Source organism: Phaseolus vulgaris, chromosome 4, assembly GCF_000499845.2.
Source record: "Phaseolus vulgaris cultivar G19833 chromosome 4, P. vulgaris v2.0, whole genome shotgun sequence".
Classification (NCBI taxonomy): domain Eukaryota; kingdom Viridiplantae; phylum Streptophyta; class Magnoliopsida; order Fabales; family Fabaceae; genus Phaseolus; species Phaseolus vulgaris.
Genome location: NC_023756.2, coordinates 29,883,713 through 29,900,994, shown reverse-complemented (window position 1 = coordinate 29,900,994; position 17,282 = coordinate 29,883,713). Strand labels below are relative to the sequence as shown.

Sequence of the window (17,282 nt, the reverse complement as noted above, 5' to 3'; positions counted from 1 at the left end):
TTCTCTTCAAACCTCTCAACAACACCCGATTAGCTGATTCCACCTGGCCATTGTTTGAGGGTGCTCGACGGATGCAAACACTGTTGAATTCCCACCCTTCGCAAAGCTTCTTCAACAGGTGGCTTGCAAACTGCGTCCCATTATCTGACACCAGGCGCTTAGGCACTCCAAACCGGCACACGATGTTCTTCCATACAAAACCTTCGATCTTGTGCGCGGTGATCTGGGCCACTGGTTCTGCTTCAATCCACTTGGTGAAGTACTCAATCGCCACCACCAAGTACTTCATTTGCCTGATCGCCAGCGGGAAAGGTCCCAGGATGTCGATTCCCCAAGTATGAAACGGCCAAGGGCTATAGATCGACTTCAACTCCTCGGGAGGTGCCTTGTGCCAATCGGCGTGCTGCTGGCATTGTTTGCAGCACTGGGCATATTTCTTGCAATCTTCTCTCATGGATGGCCAATAGTAGCCTGCACGGAGAGTCCTGCGGCCAGAGCTCGACCCCCGACGTGACTTCCCATATTCCTTCGTGGAGCTCTGCCATAATTCTCGTGCACTTCTCGCCGTGTATACATTCCAGGAGTGGGTGAGTGAACCCAAACCTGTACAGATCGCCATCAATCAATGTATACTTGCTGGAATTTTTCTTTACCTTCCTAGCTTCTGTTGGATCTAGCGGGAGGAGGCCATCTGCCAAGCACCGCTTGTACTGTGTTATCCAAGTGTCTGGCTCATGGGTGGCGCAGACCTGCATCACGTCCACCTTCTCTCCTCGACATGCTCTAACTCTCGGCGATCTCAGAGTTTCTTGCGTCAAAGACTTATGGCTTCTCGCTGCTCTCTCCGTCGACCTGCTTATCTGAAGGACCAGGTGATCTGCTACAAATGCCCTCGGCGTCTTCAGAGTTTCTTGAATCACCGTCCTCTGCCTACCCCCCTTGCCTGAGCTGGCGAGCTTAGCAAGCAAGTCAGCTCGGGCATTCTGTTCTCGGGGCACATGCCACTTCAAAAGAGGCAAAGGAACTCTTCAATTCCTGCACATACGCCAAGTAAGCCGCCATTTGTGGATCTTTAGCCTGGAACTCGCCTGTTACTTGCCCTGTGACTAGCAGCGAGTCACTCTTAGCCATCAGCACCCTAGCTCCCATTCCTTGGCCAGCAAATCCCGGCGATCAGCGCCTCATACTCTGCTTGATTGTTGCTGGCTTTGAAGGCGAATCTCAACGATTGTTCGATCAGCACGCCGTTGGGTCCTTCCAATATGACTCCAGCACCGCTACCCTGCTGGTTCGACGATCCATCCACCGAGAGTACCCAACGGAAATCGTCACCTTCAACCCGCGTCGCCTCTGATGAGAGCTCGACTACAAAATCTGCAAAGATTTGCCCCTTGATCGGGCCTCGGGGCTCATATTTAATGTCAAATTCTGACAACTCCACTGCCCACTTCACCATTCTTCCGCAACGTCAGGTTTCTTCAAGACCTTCTGGATGGGCAGGTCAGTCATCACCAGTATTGTGAAACTGTGGAAGTAGTGGCGCAACCTCCTCGCCGAAAACACCACAGCCAGCGCAGCCTTCTCCAGGGCCTGATATCTCGTTTCTGGGCCCTGCAACACTTGCTCACAAAATAAATAGGCTTCTGAGCCTGATCTTGTCCTGGGCGAGCACCGCACTCACCGCCCTCTCAGTCACAGCGAAATACAACCTGAGAGGGATTCCCGCCAGTGGTTTGCACAGAACCGGCGGGCTCGCCAGATACTCCTTCAGCTTGACGAAAGCTTCCTCGCATTCTTTCGTCCAAGCGAACTTGTTATTGCGCCGCAGACATTGGAAATAGGGATGTCCCTTTTCTCCGCTCGCTGACACGAAGCGAGATAGGGCTGCCATCCGACCTGTCAGCTGCTGGACTTCTTTCACTGTAGCCGGGCTTCTCATCGCCAAGATGGCGGCACACTTGTCCGGGTTGGCTCTATTCCCTTTCAGTCAAGAGAAAACCCAAAAATTTTCCAGCCTCCACGCCGAAAATGCATTTCTCCGGGTTGAGCAACTTGAACTTGGCGATCGTCGTGAACAATTCTTCCAAGTCTGCAACGTGCTTGCTTTTCTCCTGCGAGGTCACGACCATGTCATCGACGTAGGCTTGCACGTTCCTTCCCAGCATCGGTGCAAGTACTCGATCCATCAACCTCTGGTACGTGGCCCCCGCGTTCTTCAGCCCAAACGGCATCACCTTATAGCAGTAGCACGACCTCTCCGTCATGAAGGCTTTTTTTCTTCATCCATGGGATGCATCTTGATCTGATTATAGCCCGAGAAGGCATCCAGGAAACTCAGCAGCTTGCACCCTGCAGCACTATCAACCAGGGCATCAATGCTTGGTAAAGGATACGAATCCTTTGGGCAAGCTTTATTCAGATCGGTGAAATCGACGCACATGCGCCATTTCCCGTTACTCTTCTTCACCAGCACGACATTTGCCAACCATTCAGGGTACTGGACTTCCCTGATGTGGCCTGCAGCGAGGAGTTTCTGGGTCTCTCCCTGATCGCCTGCCCTCTCTTCGAATTTCCTTCTCCTTTGTCGCACCGGTCTCACCATGTTGTCCCATCGCCAGATGATGGCACAAGAAGTCGGGATCGATCCCGGGCATGTCCCGAAGCGGACCAAGCAAACGCGTCCAGATGCCGCTCAATCACCTTGGCGATCTGGTCCTGGAGATCGACCTCCAGAGATCTTCCTAGCTTGAAGATTTTCCCTCCGATCTCCTTTTCGAGCACTGCTCGACAGGTTTGGGCCTGGATTCTCTGGCGATCACCGCCTTGGCGATCCCAGTTCTCTCGCCTCCTCGGGGCGATTCCGCACCTCTTCCTCCTCCAGGCCAGCATTCCTCTCCCCCCAGCCCCGCGTCTATCATCTCTATGTCCCTTCCGGCGGCCTCCTCTGTTACCGGCGGCCTGGGCTTCACACCGGGAGGTGGGGTGGTTGTTACATAGCTCACGGACCTTTTGTTTTTCAGGCTATTCTCAAAGCACCTTTTCGCTTCTTTCTGGTCCGACTTGATCGTGATCACCACCCCTTCCATGGACGGCAGCTTCACCTTCATGTGCCGAGTTGATGGAATCGCGCCTATCCTGTTAAGAGTGGGCCTTCCCAACAGGATGTTATATGCTGAAGGGGCGTTTACGATGAGGTACTTGATTTTCTCCGTCCTCGACCCAGCCTCATCTGTAAAACGTGGTTCTCAGCTCAATGTACCCCCTGACCTCCACCTGGTCACCAGCGAATCCATATAAGCACCCTCCATAGGGCCTCAGCTGGTCAAGGGGCAATTCCAGCTGCGTGAAAGTCGGCCAGAACATCACGTCTGCCGAGCTTCCTTGGTCCACCAGAACTCGGTGGACCTTCCTCCCTGCTGTTATCAACGAAATGACAATGGGATCGTTGTCATGAGGCACAACGTCCCGAAGATCCTGCTTGGTGAACGTAATGTCCACTTCCGGCGAGTGATCCTCGAACATGTCCACTGCCATTACCGATCGCGCGTACTTTTTTCCTCTGCGATGCGGTGCATCACCACCTGAGAAACCCCTGCAATGGTGTGGATCTCTCCATGGATAGGCATCTCGTGTTGGCTGGGCTTCTCCACCCGCTGGCTGGGAACTCGACGCTCCTCCGGTCCTTCTGTCCAGCAGATAGTCGTTTAGGAACCCGCTCTTAACCAGATCGTCGAGCTGGTATCCTAAAGACAAACACGAGTCCAGGTTTGTGGCCAAAGCACTGGTGGAACTCGCACCAGGCGTCCGGTTTTGACCCCAGCACCTTGTCGCCCACCTTCTCGGGCGCCTTCAACCTAGCAGATATGTTAGGGATAGCGATCAGGTCCGCTAGTCCCATGACGAATTTGTGCTTAGGCGGGCGATTGTATTCCCGGCGTGCTGGTTGCTGGCGTGCTGGCTGTTGGCACGCTTGGCTTCTTCCCTTATTTCTCCCTATCGTAAGAATAGCGAGTCCTTTGGTCTTTTCTAGCTGCCGCCGCCGTTTCCAGCACCCTCTGCGGCTGGATCCTGGTCTGGGCGCGTGGTCTGGCGGGAGCCACGCTGCCTCTCTTCTCGGCGACTTCACTCTCGTCGGCGATGTGGGCCACTGCAAGTCGCCTGACTTCAGCAAACGTCGCTGGATGAGCCCTGATCAAGGCCTCGCAGAATGGCCCTGGCTGCACGCCCTTCTTGAAGGCATAGACCAGCATTTCTTCATCCTTGGCTGGCGACCTGACCATCTGCGCGCCGAAGCGATTGAGGTAGTCTCTGAGGGACTCCCCATGGTACTGCCTTATATCAAACAGATCATAGGACACCCTCGGCGGTGCCTTATTCACAATGTACTGCTCGACAAAGATTTTCCGAGAATTGTTGAAAATTGGTTATGTGGCCATTAGGCAGGCTCACAAACCACTCCATCGCCGTTCCCTGGAGCGTACTCACGAACATCTTGCAGTAGACGGCATCTGACCCCTCCCGACAGCATCATCTGCGTGTGGAACGTGGTCAGATGAGCCTCTGGATCCTCCACGCCGGTAAAAACAGCTTTAACCGGAACCACGCTCGTGGGAATAGGCGTGTCGATAATCGCCTGGATAAAAGGCATTGGGAACACACGAGGCGGCGTCGACGGTGCCACCTCTTCAGCAGAAGAACGTCCCTGTTGCTCCTGAAGAGCTCGCCGCAGCTCCTCAGTTACCTTGCTGAGCTCCTCGTTCCTGGCGCGAGAGGCGACCAGGTCCTCATGTATCCTTGCCTGCTCGACGCGCGAGGCTTCCACAGTGGCCTGCAACGAGCGCATCATCTCTGCCATCTGCGCCATGGTCATGGCGGCGTCGCCTTCAGCTGCGACAGGCGCCACGGGACTGGAACGATTGCTTCTCATTTTTCTCATTAACTTCAGCGAACCACAGAAATACAGCAAACAACACTTCAACCACGATCGAATCAGCGATCAACCGAAAAAAACTCAAGAAACTGCGCAAGAACTCAAGAACACCGCAAAACCTTCGAAAGAAGATCGCAGCTTCACCAAAAACCACCGTTTCCCCGCGAACCAAACAACCAAACGAAAGAACTCGAATCCACCGATCGAAAAAGCCAAAACAAATGGTTTAAAAACGCAAACTTCACCGAACGAAACTCAAAGAAACCACGAACGACGGTTGCACCAGCACACAACCACGCCGAAACCTCGAAAACTTCCACGAACTCACGCTGTGGATGGGAGCAAGCTTTACACGGCCCCACGGTGGGCGCCTGATGATCCTGCCTGTTGACCGGAGCGCTGGAGAATGCCTCGTCAAAGGATCGACGTGCGCGCCGCTTCTCACTTCCGTTCCTCCTCTGGATCTATCTCAAGAACCTGCAAAGAAACGATACGGCGCCGCTGCGGCCGATCGCACTCCAACGCTCAAGTCAGTGACGGGTATCACCAAATACTAAGAACGAGAACCGTGCCAAATCCTCTCTCTTTCTCTCGCAAGCGTAAAGTGTATGAACTGAACGTGCGTACCTCAGAAAATCTGTTAAGAACTCTTATATACCTGGTGGTTTTCTCTCTCCTGGCAGTTACAGACTTGGACACGTGGCTCGCATCCAACTGTACACGTGCCATCATCTGGAGGCTCCCTGACTTGGCGCTGCTTCTACTCTTATTTTGGCTAAGTTACTTATGCATGGTACTGCCCAGTGCATAGCTAACTTAGGAGTGCGATCTCTACTGAAACTGGCGAGTTAGGGCCTTCATACACCTTCCCTGTGGTCTCGCCGGCCGCCCTCATAATCTGCTTCTCCTTCGTCTTCGGCGATGTGCTTATTCTGGCGATCTCCGACTGCCTGGTCGCCTGAGTCTACATCTGGCGACTTCATCTTCAACCTGGCGATCGCCTATTCTGGTAAACTGGGAAACGGAACACGCCAACTTAACAATCGGCGACCACACGTGCCTCCCGACTTCCTTCCTATCTACCAACCTGGCGCCTTGTCAACACGCCTACACTGTGGCAGGATGCCACGTCATCACACCTGTCCACCAGGGCGGTACAGTAGGCAATCCAAGTTTGTCTACCACTCTTGTGGTTGCCACATTAGCACAACTCCCCCCATCCACAATCAAAGAGCATACTCTATCATTAATAAGACACCTTGAATGAAAAATATTTTCTCTTTCAGTTTCATCAAAAGATTTTAAACTTGTCCAAGCATGCGTCTTATTACTAATAGGTCACCCTCATGTGGGCTTTCACTCTCACTCTCACATGGGGATCTAGAAGGTGAGGAATGTCTAGAAGATTCGGACTCATGCTCACTACCATCTACCCCATCATGCATATACATGGCTCGTTTAGAAGGGCAATTAGATGCAATATGTCCATAGCTTAAGCATTTAAAACACTTCTTACTAGACGATTTAGGTGGTGATTTAGGCCTAGAATTGGAAGTGGAAGGCTTAGACTCTCTAGGTTTGAAAGTAGAGTCCTTAGAAGGGATATTTGAAAAAGAGTTATTTTTGTTTTTCCAAGAAGAGTGGTAGGAGTTATCCTTAGAATAATTTTTGAAAGCATTTTTCCTTGCAAGTTGATTTTCAATTTTACTAGCAAGGTGCACCACATTTTCCAAACAAGAATATTCTTGTAACTCTACCACGTCTTGAATGTCCCTTCGAAGGCCACTCACAAACCTAGCTATCTTAGCTTCCTCACTCTCATCCATATTAACTCGAATTAAAAGCGTGTCTAGTTGTTTAAAGTAATCATCCACACTTAGCGTGCCTTGATGAAACCGTTGGAGTTTCAACATAAGGTCTTTCCTAAAGTGTGGGGGTACGAATCTAGCACGTAAACATGCTTTCAAATCGTTCCAAGAGACCACGGGCGGCCTCTTGTGTAGGTCAATGTCCATGAGATATTGATGCCACCATTGCATGGCATAGTCCAAAAATTCTAAAGAAGCTAATCTAACCCTATGCTCATCCCTAAAACATTTACATCAAAAATTTGGTCAACCTTAGCCTCCCATCCTAAGTATACATTAGGATCACTTTCACCACTAAAACTAGGAAGTTTTACATTAGGAGAACAAGGGCCAGCCACATGTTGGCGCCTCTCTTCATGGTGATGATGTCTTGGCCATGCATTGTCTTCATAATAACCATGAGAAGAATGAGAGTGCCTTGAAGAATGCCGAAGAGGAGGATGAGGTCTTCTCTCACGGTTTTGATGTATTTCTTCACGGCTTAACTCCAAACTTTGGAGCCTTGCCTCCATTTGCCTTATCACATCAAGATAGTGAGCATTGGATTGCTTGGCATTCTTTAAGTCTTCAAAAAGGGCTGCCTTTTGGGGTGAGCACGGTTTGGAGGACTCTCCACTAGAAAAATGAGCCATGATCAAAAATACAAAAAACAGAAAACAAACAGTGAAAGAAACTTGTTAGACAAATAAAAGTGAGATATAGGTTGCTGGAAAATGCCCAAGAAAGTACTCAAGCCACTCCAAGAAAGTATGTTGTCCTCAACCAAGCCTTTCTTGTGGAATGGAGGAGCTTCAAATGAAATAATGTCACAGCAAACCAACTTACTTAAGAACAAGTCTCCACACAACTTTTAGAAGAACAAAAAAAGACAAGCAAGAAAAGGTATAAACAAGAAAAGCTAAACCAAAACAGAAAGCAATATATGACAAACTAGAAAGAATATGAATGAAAGACAAGCAAGAAAATAAGGAACTCAATGAATAAAGAAGGCACACCAAAAGAATCCTAAAGAAAAGTGCTAGAGTAGATTGAAGAAAATAGAAAACAGCTACTGGAAAAAAAAAAATTAAATGCAAACTGTGCTATGTTTACAGATTTAACTGGAATGATTGAAAGCGAACTGGAATGTGAAAAAGTAACCACAGAAACTTCAATGTCTTAACTCAATAATGGCACTGTAATGAGGGAAAAACAGTAAGCCAATTGAGAGAAATAAATTTTTTAAAATTTCTGCCCAATTACCGTATTCTTTTCGGCAGTATTGTACACTTTTCGTATTTTATTTATCATTTTTGTGTACTTGGAATTTTTGAATACTTCTTTTTGCTATGCTTTTGTAACACTTTGAAGAATGTAAATCCAAATTTTCACAAATTTCCAGTGAGCCAATTAATTGCAGTAAATTGAAAACAGTAGCACGTTTGTAAGAAAACAGAGGAGCCTATTTAGGAATGAAAAACAGTATGATGAACTAGCAAAGACATAATGGAAATTATGTAAAGGAACTTGTATAAAAGAGAATACAAGCATGAACTCAAATCTAAGAATGAAAATGCACAAAGGATCAAGCAATAAACTCAAAAACAGAAAGTAAACCAAAGCAAGAAACAATCAAAGCAATAAAAGTACTACAAGAAGTAATGACAATTATGGAATAACATGACTAAGACAAAACTTGACATGATTACAAAATTAAAAGACATATCACAAGATATAACAACAAGTGAAAGGAAGCTTAAGGTCAGCTCTAGGAAGGAGAATGCCATTCCACAAGAGCAGCCATACTCATACAAACAATGAGTGTCATAATCCTTTTCACAAACACATGGTGTAACAAAAGAAAACAGCAAGAAAAACTCAAAATAAATCCTAAAACAAAATGGTAAACAACTTGAATTAAAGAGCTCTTGAAAGTAAAGTGCAATACAACTCAAAATTTAAGCAAAAACAAGCCGAGAAGCTCACCATTGCATACAAGATAAGGCAAGGAAGAAGAAGACTCAAGACTCACAATTTCTCTCTAAATTTGAGTATAGTCTCTCTACTTTAAATTCCAAATCTGAAAAATACAAAGGGAAGCACCTTATTTATAGCTTATGAGGTGCTGAAATGCAAATCCAAATGACCCTCTAATGCTACCTAAATTCGGCGCCAACTAGACAATGAAGGAAGTGTGACTTTCCTTCCTAGTTTGGAATTAGACTAATTAAGCCAAGTAAGTGTGTGTGAATCTTAAATAGTTTGAGAGTTTCACTGATGAATTGACAGTTGTGGTTGCTTGAATTTTTTTTATTATGTTACATCATAAAAGAACATGAAAATGATTAAGGCATTTGTATTAATTAGAAACCTGGAGCTAGATAGCCAACCCTTGTTTAAATTGATAACAATTTTTGTGCTAACCCTTTTTGGCCTATGATTTTATTTTACCCTAAAACTTACTTGAAATATTTTCCTAACTATTGGCATCCATAGGGAAGGAGAACATATATGCAATTTACATATACAAAAGTGGAAGGTTGCTTTTGTTTTTGGTTGTTAAAGTTTAAATGATTCATTTTTGTTGGAAATAGAAATAATATATTTTGTTCACAAAAATATAAAAAAAAATGAGAAAATGAATTATAAATAAGAAAAGAAAACGGGGAAAGTATTAATGTCAAAGAAATTGGTGATTAAATAGCAAAATGTTATTGTATCTGAATTGTAGGTATGTTCTTCTTCTTTTAAGTGTGCATTTTTTTATCTAAAAAACCAATATGCTTTTTAGAAGTCGAGCCTCATTACAACCTTGTAAAGTACCTTAAGATTCATGTTCTTATATGAACAAAAATGAAAGGCAAATATGATTTGTTAAGATTGAATAATAATTGAGAGAAAACACTTATGTGTGAGAATTTGAGAGCAAATTCCTTCATATAATTGTCATTCCATTGTTTCAGTTGTTTATCCTGGAAATTGATTGTATCTATTGTTGAACCAAGTGGTGTTCAAGCTTTGAAGAATCCAAACCATTTGAAGGATGTTGAAGCCTTGGTTGTGCTTGCTGTTGTTGTGTTGTCCTAGATATAGGTTCTGGGGTAGTTTGTGTATGTAATCCACCTCTTGATTGAATCCAAAGCATAGACATTCTCAATCTTTTTGAAAGAAAAATGTTTTTCAAACTAAGTTAAAAACAACCAATTGTTTTGTCGAAACAACCGATTGTTTATACTTAGATGTTTTTAGAAAAGATTGAAAACTGTTTTTCAAATGGTTGAGCTGTTAAAACCAAAACAACTGATTGAATCGAGGAAACAACCGATTGTTTGTTTTGGTACCATAACAGAAAAATTGTTTTATCTTTGACTGAGCTTTAAATGTTTTTAATTGTTTACGCTCCAGTCTTTAAATGCTTTGATCAATCCTTAAATGCAATTAAGAATTTGTTAAAATTTGATAACAAACAACATCTTTACACTCCACACTGGAACATCCTTTTTATATATCATGAATTTTGAGGGACATAAATGAAAAGTTAAGTGATCTCCGTCTGATTTAACCAAATGGGTGACATTATTTTATACTAATTATAACAGTGGAGGGTGATGGATTCACAAAACTTTTACATTATTGTATTTTATTTTTCCTATGTTTATAGTTTTTGCAAAATTGAAAATGTGGTAAATATCTGAAATACATTTTAACTCAATAATGTCTAGCAGCCCAAAGTTTGGATCATAAGAAAAATATGAATATTTCATTACAAACACAATGCTTAATGAGGTTTATATAATTTAATAACAAAGTAAAACTTCAAACCATCAAAACATGCATACTAGCTTCCGAATTGACAGTGAAAATGTTTTTAATCAGCACAATAAAAAAGGAATTTAAAGAAGGCATATATAATTTCCAACTTATTGCCTTATCCAAGCATTAACAAGCTCAAATGTTGGAGTCTTCAAGTGCCTGAAATTTGAAAAATCAAAATAAAGGGCTTAGTTCTCAGAAGTGTGTAAATCAAAATAAATAAAATTGTTGTTGACCAAAACAAAAAAAATATCGTTGATGTATTTAAAAAAGCATAAAAACATAAGCTATATATAATTTATTATCTGCAAAACACAAACACTAAGATCAGGCTTTTACATCCATTACACAAAGCTTCAGTTCATGGCTTCTAAAAGATATTCACGCTATAGTTTTGAAAATAACCACAAGACTGAGAAATAATACGATTCTGATTTAAATTGAGTATCATTTACCTGCATAGTTTGCCCACTTTCAAACACAAAAATAAAAATAAAAACATAAACACCATCGTTATTATTGATGATAATGTTGGAGTAATGCACCAGGATGGGTCTTCAAATGCCTGAAATTGGAAAAATATAAATAAAGGGCTAGTTCTCAGAGTGTGTAAATCAAAATAAATAAAATTCTTGTTCACCAAAAGAAAAAAATATCGTTGATGTATTTAAAAAAGCATAAAAAATAAGCTATATAATTTATTAACTGCAAAACCCAAACACTTAATATTAGGCTTTTACATAAGTTGATCTTCATCAATCTCAACATATTACACAAAGCTTCAGTTCATGGCTTCTAAAAGATATTCATGCTATAATTTTGAAAATAATACGATTCTGATTTAAATCGTATTTATCTTTCACAAGAGTGAGAAAATAACCTGCATAGTTTGCCCACTTTCAAACACAAAAATAAAAATAAAAACATAAACACTAATATTATTATTTAAATGATAAATAACAACATTGAGTGTGTTTGATTATAATTTTGTTCACTAGATTTAAAGTTTTACTGTAAAATATTATTTAAAGGCTAACTTTAAGAGTAAAAGTGAAAAAAAAAATGCAAAATGCATAAGGAAAAAAGATAAAAAAAAATGAAAACTAGAAGTAGAAAAACCAAAAAACTGAGACGTTTTTCCAAACTAAACAACTAAATTTCAAAATCTATTTTAATCAAATAATTTTGTTTTTTAGTTTTTAAGAACATATATAAAGAAGTTTTCGAAAAGAGGAAGCAAGCAGGTTTGTTGCCTCCAAATAAATAAATTTAAAATATACAGATTCCACAAACATATAAAAAAAAGTATATACCAGTTTAATTTATTAAGAAATAACTTGTTTTAAAGAATAATCATAAAAAAAATAGTTCTAGATACTATCATTATTTGTTAATTTTATTTTAATGAATAGATATTAGAGAAGTAATAAATAAAAACTTGTGTACCAGATAAATAGTAAAGGGACTATAACATCATTACCTGTTAATTTTTATCCATGGTAAGTAATTTCACAAAAGCCGCTACTTTGATATGAACATTGTCTGCTAAATTGTTCAAGAACATGAAATAGGCATGTCGCCAAGAACGCTGGAATAAAATTGAGCCGAATGCCATCCAGAAGCTTACAACAAATCTAAATGTCATACTTATGAAAAAATCATTATTAAAAAATGAATATTCATCTTCATGAACTTCAACATTAGGAGGTTCCTCTTTAATACACAATTTCTCCAGTGGTAATCCACAAAGATCGAGATTATCCTCATAACTTGATGAACTGAAAGTTTGTAATTGTGTGCCGATTGGAATTTCTCCAGTTAGATAGTTATGTGACAAATCTAACATGCTGAGACAGTCAATTTGAGTAAGACTAGTTGGAATTGAACCAACTAGTTGATTTCTTGAAAGATCCAAAAATTCAAGTGAAGCAAGCTTTCCAATATTTGAAGGAATTTTACCCATTAAATTGTTTCTTGATAAGTTCAATGAAACCAATTCAAATAAATCCTCTATTTCCACTGGAATTTCTTCTGAAAAGTGATTGCTTAAGAGATCAATGCTTCTTAAAAGAGACAACCCATTGTTCATGAACATTTGTTTTGAACCTTTCCACATAAAAAAATCATTCAAAAAATAAAAATTATAGCTTCTCTCTATCCCTAAATCAAAACTATATTGATGGTAATCTTTTGAAACCTTTTGAGCCATTGCAACAAAAGAATTTATGCATTTAGGAATTTGTCCGAATAAGTTGTTGATTGAGAGATCCAAGAGGTGAATATTTTTGAGATAGCAAATCTGTGTTGGTAAAGTTCCATAAAAGTTATTACTTCCCAAACTTAAAATTTGCAGCTCTTTCAAATTACTCCCAATCCAAGCAGGAAAAGGTCCATTTAATTTGTTTTCTGCCAGATCTAACATTACAAGCTTTGAGCAACTCCTCAAAGAAAAAGGGATTTCATTTGTTAAATTGTTGTTTCTCAACAACAATGCTTGAAGATCAAAAAGTGAACTCATTGAAGTAGGAACCTTTCCTGAAAATTTATTGTGACTCATATCCAAATAAGTTAATGACTTGAAATGACTCCAACAATCTGGAATTTGTCCAGATAATTGATTATGTGAAAGGTCTAATTGGTATAAATTCTCAATTGTACCATTCCCACAAAAAAACAGAATAGAATCTGAGAATTTATTTTTGGATAAATCGAGATGAAAAGAATCTCGAAGAAATAGAGGAATAGGACCTTCAAATTGATTTGATCCAAGTGACATCTCATAAAAATGATTCTTCTGTGGAAAATTTGGAATTATACCTTATAAATTGTTGTATGAAATATTCATACGCAACCAATCAGTTAATAATGGTAATTTAGCCCAAAACCACTCCAAAACAATATCTGATATTGAAGCATTTGAAATGTCAATAATGTCAAATTTATTTTGTGTCAGCAACCATTTGGGAAATGTTGGACCTAGCTTGCAAGATCTCTAATTTATGGTGAGCAACTGAAAAGGTGGAACCCAATTTTGGGTAAATGCCAAGGCCAATGAGTTGTCGGATAAATACAATTCCTGTAACTTGGACATATTAGCGAAATGGTAATCACTGAGAACACCTTTTAAAGAATTTGACTTCATGTAGAGTTTCTCTAATTGAGGTGGAAATTGAAGATCCTTAGGTATCTCTCCATTTAGTTTATTTTTAGAAAGATATCATTCTTTTAAAGATGTGAATGTTGAGAAGTCAGGTAGTGTGCCATTGATCTGATTCATATTTAGATATAAACTTTTTAATGAATATCTAGCACATTTAGACAATGATGGATTGTCCTCGGAAACTCTTCACTCAAGTTATTTCTTGACATATCCAATGAACGTAAAGCACATGCATTTCCAAATGATTTTGGAATTCCACCTTCAAAATTGTTTAAGCCGATAGACAAATACTCCAATGAAGATGGCAATGTGCTAGCTTCAGATATCTTTCCAGTTAATTGATTTTGAGTAAGATCCAATTTTTTCAAAGTTAAAAATACTGAAAGGTCAGGAAGTGTACCATTGATTTTATTTTCCCTCAAGCTCAATTCTTGTAATGAGTTTCTAGCACATCCAGATAAGTGATGAATTATCAGTGAAAAATATTCATTCAAGCTATTAGAAGATATATCCAATGAGCGCAAAGCACATGCATTCCCAAATGATTTTGGAATTCCACCTTCAAAAGAGTTCCATTGGATAGACAAATACTCCAATGAATTTGGCAATTTGCTAGCTTCAGATATCTTTCCACTTAATTGATTTTGAGTAAGATCCAATTTTTTCAAAGTTAAAAATACTGAAAGGTCAGGAAGCGTACCATTGATCTTATTTGCCCTCAAGCTCAATTCTTGTAATGAGTTTCTAGCACATCCAGATAAGTGATGAATTATGAGTGAAAACTCTTCATTCAAACTATTAGAAGATATATCCAATGAGCGCAAAGCACATGCATTCCCAAATGATTTTGGAATTCCACCTTCAAAAGAGTTAAATTCAATTGAGAGAGACTCCAACTGAGGCGGTAATATGATTTCTTGAGGTATCTTTCCACTTAAATGATTTTCATTCAAAAACAATGTTTTTAAAGATGAAAACATTGAAAGCTCAGACAAAGTGGCAGTGATGTGATTAATTGACATATCCAATTCTTGCAATGAGTGTCTAACGCAACCACTAGACAAATTATCACAAATGATCAAGAATGGATGAGAGGTCTTCAGTCAAATTGTTTTGATTCAAGTATAAAGAAGATAAGGTGCATATATTCGTGAAGGATTTCAAATCCCTGGCCTTGAAATAATTAGAGGAGAGGTAAAGGTGCCTAAGCGAATTCATGACCATGCCAAAATCACTTGATGTGGAACCCTCCAAGAGGTTAAGACTAAGGTCAAGCTCAACAAGGTTGGAAGTGATGTTTGAGACCCACTGGAATAACATTGGTGATGTGAAGGTGTTTTCGGAAAGATCAAGGACGGAGAGGGAAGTAGAAGAATTGAAATGAGAAGGCTTGGATGACATAATGAAATGATCAGAAAGGCCACAATCATATAAACCTAGTTCTCTTATTTTTGGTAGGTTGAGAATGGGTTGCAACCAACTATGAGAACGATTAAGACTTGATACAGAGTCCAAGTATAGATGAGTTAAAGAAATCAGATTTGACAGCCGCTGACCTCCATCGTCAATTTTGGTACCATGTCCTCCAAGAGAAAACTCCTGCAACTGAGAGAGATTTCCAAGTTGAGATGGTATATTTCCTTCAAAAGAATTTGATGCAAGATAGAGCTCCTGCAACTGGGAGAGATTTCCAAGTTGACGAGGGATTGTCTCCAGATAATTATGAGCAAGATATAAGTATTTCAAATGAGAAAGAAAGCCAAACAGAGTTGGAATTTCTCCGCCAAAACCACATGAAGAGAGATCAAGGTATTTCAAGTTTGTCAGAGAACCAAGAAACTCTGGGATGTGATTGCCTTGAAAAGAATTGGAACTGAAGTTCAAGTACTCTAATTGTCGCAACTCCATCAACGACTTGTGGATCTCTCCTCTCATATAACGATCAATTATTTCTTCATCTTGAACATAAAATCCTCCAGGAAGGTGGAGGCCTAGAACATGGGCGGTGAGGTTGCTGCAGCGAATCCCCTCCCACTGGCAGCAGTCGGGAGTGGTCCAGGAGGAGAGCATGCCGTCGTGATCCATAATGGCAGCCTTGAATTGGAGGAGTGCTTCCCTCTCCTTTGGAATGCATGTCGTTTGGTGTTCTCCATTAACAACCTTCAACATCACACACACCATAAACATCATCAATCTCAAACCAACTGGATTCGTCAATGAAGTTGTTGTGGGTGTTATGATGAGAGAGAAAGAGTGATGGATGAAATGTAGTGAGTATTAAAAGTATATTGCTTTTTGATGACTTAGGCACTCTCCATAACCCCTATATATAACATTCTTTAATATAGCAACTATTCTACTATTGCAACTATTCTAAAACAAATCAAACTATAATTACAAAATTACAAAATTATTTAGCAAGACCATAAAACTTTTCCAGAGCTAAACAATAATTATTTCTATTTTGATTTTTCACAACTTTAGATTTTGTTATATTTACTTTTGCTTAAGTGTTATTAAACATAAACGTAACTTTGTACCATATTTATTTTTTTCCTGTTCTTTCATTATTTTTATATTTGAACCATTTAAATATAAGACAAAACTATTTAGAAATGAATATATTATAATATTTACATTTTATAAATCATACAATTATTTTTTTGTAATTGTATAGAGCCTAGAGAGTATTTGATATGGGTGGACAATTAATACTTCTCCTTTGATCGTGTTTTCCTCTCTTCCTTTCTCGCGTTCGGTCTTTAGTTCTTGATCGAAAGTGTACCTACAAAAGATTCTCCGATGATAAGTTATCTCTTTAAGTGTAATTAGTATAATGATAAAAACGTACCTCATTCTTGTATAATTATGCTTATTTGTAGATGGACTCTCTTATTGATGTCCATATTTAATCTATATCATCACTTAAATGAAATTACTTGATTTGTCGCTGTTCTTGTCGGTTGACCTGGTCGTTGTTTGACTTCAAAGGCAAGCGGTGACTCCTCCTATTTCTAGTGGATTCTGTGCTTACTCTTGGATGTTGGAAAGCGGCTCCGTTGAAACAGAGGGGGCTCTACCTGTTGATTGCACTCCGACGATCAAGTGAGTACTGGGCTAAGAAACAATGAGTAAATAAGATAGTAGTTTCAGTTTTAGAAACGGTGTACCTTTACCAGGGATCTAAACTCCCTTTTATAGACTGCTTTTAGGTTACCTCATTGTAACAACTCCTCTCTCACCAGAGCCTTATCTCTAGTGAAATTAGGTTTGCTGGGAGGACATTCTGTTACGTTGTTACACAATCTTAGCACAACAACCGCACAAAATCTTCCTCTTTGGAGTGCACAATCTTAACAGCATGGTCGTCAGGGTACCAACTCATGTACCAGCGTTACGAAGCCCATCTGTTTTGTAGGCGTCCTAGTCCTTTACGTATCATGCATGCAGCTTTCCTCTGAAAACCCTAGTGCTCTTGGGCCTTGGCGTCTTCAGGGGATATTTGCTTGTGCTAAACTCGAATGTACTATAC

At 40.5% G+C, this 17,282-nt stretch overlaps 1 pseudogene; it reads right to left on the bottom strand.

Moving 5' to 3' along the window:
- Nucleotides 1-12,073: 12,073 nt before the first annotated feature.
- LOC137838625 (receptor-like protein EIX2) lies at nt 12,074-15,959 on the bottom strand (annotated as a pseudogene).
- Nucleotides 15,960-17,282: the final 1,323 nt, after the last annotated feature.